The sequence below is a fragment of the Coptis chinensis genome, chromosome 9 (genome assembly GCF_015680905.1).
Source record: "Coptis chinensis isolate HL-2020 chromosome 9, ASM1568090v1, whole genome shotgun sequence".
NCBI classification, from domain to species: domain Eukaryota; kingdom Viridiplantae; phylum Streptophyta; class Magnoliopsida; order Ranunculales; family Ranunculaceae; genus Coptis; species Coptis chinensis.
Window position 1 is genome coordinate 6,149,172 of NC_141464.1, and position 5,829 is coordinate 6,155,000.

A 5,829-nucleotide genomic window follows, 5' to 3' on the forward strand; every position below is an offset into this window, starting at 1 on the left:
GCCAGGTAGAGAAAAAACGACTAACGTAATCTATCGTCAATGTCAACACACACGCCTATCTAGTATACCACACACCTATCTAGAAATTTATAATTAGAGTTTCATTTGCATATTAATTGTCTTAGAATATATATATATATATATATTAACAATTATGGCATATCAATATGTAGACGAGCAATCATGTGATTATTATGAAAACCCTTCACCATGTTCATGCTGTGGTAGTCTTGACCATTGGGCTTCTCATTGCCCATCATATCAAGAGTTTGAGCCTACTATAGGATATAATAATAATTATGAGCCTTAATTTTCAGATTTTTATAGTAACCTATACAATCAAAAGTTTTCTAGTCATCCAAAATATTCATGGAGTTCCACCAATAACAGTCAACCAGCCATTCAACCTCAACCTAACCCATCACAGTACGAAGTCAACCAGAGTACGTCACTCAAACGCCATATCCCAAGAAGGACTCTTATCATATCCAAACGCCAATAACTATGACTATCACACACCATACCATCTAGATCCTTCCACCATGCCAGAAATCACCCACCCATCTAGTTCGCCACCCTTCCCAGACCAAATTTCCCAAACTATGCTTCAGAACATAGCCCAGATGATTTCCATGATCTCTTCACCTAACAAAGAACTTTCAACCTTGCCAGAGATCGACACACAACTAGAACAACCTTCCCATGACCCTCCCATTAACCATTATGTTGACTCCACACGTTACCTGGATGAGGAAATTCTTGAAGACGACTCTTTAGGACATGTTTTGGATGACCACTCCAATTTGAGAGATGCCACCGAGGAACCTCCCATTGATCCATCTGAAGATGAATATAATGATAACACATTAGAAGGTATTTATAAGGGTGTGACAGAGGAAGAATTTGATAACTATTGACATTCTCTTAATATGGACCCTCATGTTGAGCATGTCCAGGCCTTTGTGTTTGCTAACCGCACTCAGCTGGACGATTCCTCGACACATTTGAATGATGCCATTGAAAATACTTATAGTGTTTTAGAGGAAGAGGGTGAGAAAATAGAGATTAACAACTCTAATCTAAGGCATGAACAAGTTAATGTGCAAGAAAAAAAGGAAGTTACATCTTTAGAGCAATGTGAATCTCAATTTGGTTTGGCAGCTGAGGAAATAACAATGGAAGGAATAGATGACTTTCTTAAAGATAAAGCCACGAACCACAACCTTGTGGATTTAGCCAAGCCAGATGTAGAGTTCTTAAGAGCGTGTGAGGATCCACCAACTGACCACCAACCACCTGAGTTACCACCTCATAAAATCCAACCATCTACCACAACTAAGCCATCCATTCACCCACCATTTCAGAGAAACCTCGAATTTGCACTTGAGCCTATTGCCTCAGAGACCCTCTAGAATTTTTTCAACCCTCACAGTGAAGAGTGTTTGCCTAGCACACAATCCTATGAGTACACCATTCCTATAGTTGAGAGCCAAGCTTTGACCGAGTGTAGTGAGAAACCTAGTTTGTCTTATTTTTCTGCATCTGAGCCTCATGAAAGACATCAGGATCCAGACTTCATTCCTTTCTCACCTAAAGTATTGCTAATTCATCTTTTGGGTCATTCAAACTTTTTAACACAGCTACAACATGATGGTTTGCATATTTTTTTGAGGGGTTGCATAAGTTTTCTTTTATTCTTCTACATGATTGCTTCCAATTATACAACTTCATTCTGTTTGAGGGTACATTTAGTATCATGTTTTTATGGCTAGACTCCAAACTCTTTCGACTTCTAGTTTATAGTTGACCACGCATCATCTATTCTGTGCCACCCAAGTTTCTTGTTTGTTTGGGGGTGTGCACCGTCTAGGGGAATCTGACGTAAAATGACCCCATATTAAGTCTACGGGAATCTGACTTTAAAAGACCCACATTTTAAAACAAATTTTTAAAAACCTATTTTCAAAAATTTGTTTGGGGGTGGGTGGGGTGTTTGGTTTTTCCATTCTTGATCACTCAAATTCCTATTCTTATCCCTTCCTCATCTCCTAGCTAGATTTCTTGTTATTTGTTGTGTTGATGTCATTTTTATTGTTTTTAGTAGTTTGGACGTTAAGTTGTTAAATTTGAATTTGGTAGTTAATTGTTATTTGAATTTCTATTTTAATTTAATTTGGTTCTTGTCTAAGCGTGCGATGATTTTTGCATTAATCCCACTTTCCCGAATTGTTTAGGGGTGATATTATTTCTTTTAGCATTGTTTTTACATGATCTACAATTTTAGCAGTAATTTTGTGATGATTGTTGGGAATGTGCCGATATTGGCATGGCTATGATTAGATATTGTGGTAGGATGAAATTTCAAAGAGTTAGGAAGTTGCTATTCTAAATTCAATCTAAAAGATATTAGGTTTGTTTTGGAATAATGCATATGGGTTGTTTCCGTTTTTGGTTTTGGAAATATTTTGTTTTCGACAATTGCCTCAAAACTTTTTGGCAACTTGTCGATTCATTTTAGAAACTAAAACCCTATATAAACTTCCTTCATCCTCCACACAAAACCCACACATCTCACTTTCATCTCTCACCTTAAACCTCCAAATTTTTCCTTTTATTTTTCCCTTCATCCTGCTCAGAACACACGGAGTGCGACATGCGCCCTAGCAAGACCAATTCTGAGTGCTCCCCACGCCCAAAACACTGTAACTTGATTTACACCTGAGCGTGACCCAAGCCCTTCCAAGGCTAAATTTGAACGCCACCCGCCGCCCTGACCTTCATAGCCACGAAAAATTCTGATTTTTTGTCAGGTTTTCCATGGAAGTTTGCAGCAATTCTAGAGTGCATTTATTGAAATGAATTCTCCTACACTCATACTAGCGCAGTATTTTGAAGACTTGTTCCAAAGTGATACCTATGGTGCGTGGTTTTGCGAGGTAATCATACAAGCAGGATGGCAATTTCTAATGGTAAGTTCTGACGAACTTTACTCTCCTGCACTTACCTCGTATTTTTATGACCATTATAAATTCTTTTATCGGATGGATGGAGAACACGTGTTCTCCATCAACATTGATGACGAAACAATGGAAATAACCAAGTTCTTGTTGGCTTTTGTTGTTGAGCTTCCTATGCCCTCTTGAGATTTAAGACCGTATGGGGATACATAGTTGATAATTTCTCTGCCTACAACTATGAGCTTTTGCATGAGAATTATGGTGCCGGCATTTTCCGTATAGAGGACTAAGGGACATATAACGTAGCCCTTGGTAGCTTGTCCCTTAATGTGGGTACAGTCATGTTTTTTATCATGCTAAACATATTAGGGGAGTGGAGTTTTTCTTCTGCGAATGACACCACTTGCGACGTTTTCCTTGCTCTAGTTGAGGAACGCCTGCTATATGACCTTCCCAAGACATTAATGCCTAGTTTAGCATGAGCCCAGAGTATGAGGCATAAGTACCTTCTTATGCCTGTTTTAGTTTGTCATATTATGCTATGTTTCTTCCCTATTTTTTGTGCCTGTTTCACGGATTGGGTTGGGGTCGACATTGTGAGACCCGCAAATTGTATTATTCGATCTTTTCGTGCTATGACTTGGCCGGGATGGCAGGTGCAATCTCATTGGGTTGCCCCTACACCCCATCTGACCAAGTGGCGCTAAATAGGTTAGCGATTGTAGATGATAAATGGCGTGAAGCTTGGCAAGTTACCATGGCATGGCAGGATGCGAAGGAACCTCATTTCTTTATAGAAGAGGATGAGGATAACGCTTAAACGCAGGAGATAAGGTAAGTTTTTAGTTCAGTTAGTGTTTGCTTATGTCCCAAGCAATTTAATTTTTGTTAACCCCATAACGGGTGGAACTCATATAGAGTTGCGTCTGTTTTTGCTTTTTCTATATTAGTATGTTTTAACCTTTTTTTGCAGATGTTCTAGAATTTCACGCGTTTCCATGGTATTTTTCTACCATTTTTATTTCAATACTTTGAGGACAAAGCATGCTTCTTGTTTGGGGGTGGCATAGAAACACGAGTAATTAAGGCATCTGTTAGGATATAGATATGTACAATATACACTTGTTTTCTATTAAAAATTTTAAAAATTCAAAAATATAAATAAAAAATTTATGCTATACACTTAGGAATATTGGTATTGTTTTTTTTCTCTATGCTCTTAATAATCTAGAAGTCTCACGTAGCTTTTGTATTAGAATAGTTTTTAGAAACTTAGGTTAATATGTAGGTAATAATCTTTGCATCTATCTATAAATATATTACATGAGTATCTATGATTGTTTGGCAATAAGTTTCTGAAATCTAGGCTAGAGTACTTATTCTACAAATCCTGTGAGAATATAGCCTAAAGCCTTATATGAGTGAAACATTTGAGAAATGACACAAGGGAGAAGTATACCCATTAGAGAAATTACACATCCACTTGCTTGATCACTATATTATATCCTAAGCGAGAATTTAGGCCCTCTTTGGATCGATATAGCCAGAAATTCAAACCTAAGAATTATTTTCCGCTAGTCGCCCCTCTGAGCCTTTCTTTAGCCTTTCATAAACCGCAAATCCTTTAACCTTTTACAAAAAAAAAATAAAAAAATCAGCCCACCCATTCTTTGAATGAGTCTGAGAATAGAGATGAAGAATAGAAAAGATAAAGACCTTTGAAATGAAGAATTTGTTAGTCGCTTCAAATAAGAAAAGAAAGTTTCCATCCAAATAAGAAAATAATAATAATAAAAAAATAAATAAAAGAAAATAAAGAGTTAGAACTCTAAAAATAGAATCAAAGGAGTCAAAAGCCAAAGAAAAAGAAAAAATATGGCTAAGGATGGAAACAAAGTGTAGAAGCAAAAGTAAAGAACAAGGTTTTCTCTAGTTACATAATATGAAGACTCTATTATCTCAGACTTGTCCTTTTTGAATATCCATTTCCTTCCTTCTTAAACCATCTCCTAATCCCCGCAACACCTAATAAAGGCCTCTAGCTCAATTAGGAGTAGGTTAGTGTGATAGTAAGTGGTAGATGTGTTTGATCGACTCCGACTTCCTTGTGTGTCATTAAGATTATAAGGTAAAGTGTGCCCACTGCACACTGGAGTAGCGAAACTTGAGCGGAAAAATCAGAGTATTTTTGTTTTGACATTTATGTGAGGACCTACTTAAGAACGCTATTCCGAGTTTTCATAAACGAACCTGCTAGTGTATTTCATAGTATTACTCATTGTATATATGTTTATTCGTAGATGATTGATTATTATGCATATATTAGCCGACTTGATTATTCTGTATCCAATGCTAGTGAGATGTATAGATAATTGAGACACAAATAAGGAAACTATAGTTTTATTTCTTAGTCGTCGTAGTATAGATGAAGTTTGTGAGTACCTTCACTGGAAAACTCTCACGAGGCTATAACTCGTCCACTAGGGAATTCCTAGTGGTTTAAGGCCTTGTTGCATATGGTCAATGTAATCGCAATCGGCGAAACGAGAGTAGTTAGAACTCCATTTTTGGTCACTTATTCTAATTTCTCATATTTGCTTGAGGACAAGCAAAATGTTGTTTGGTGGTTTGATAAGAGCTCAAAACTATAGCTTTAACCCCCTAACAATAATACTTTTAGACTAATTATGCGAGTAATAAATAAGAGTTAATGTTAATTACGTGCTTTTATGTATTTCAGGCATTGGAGTCGATTATGTGCAGAAATGTGTCACTTTTGCGCGATAAAGGAGTAAGGGTTGGTTGCTAAGGAGTTCTGTGATTAAAGGCCAAGATTCAAGGAGAAAAAGCTTTTAAAAATCCCGGTCAACGC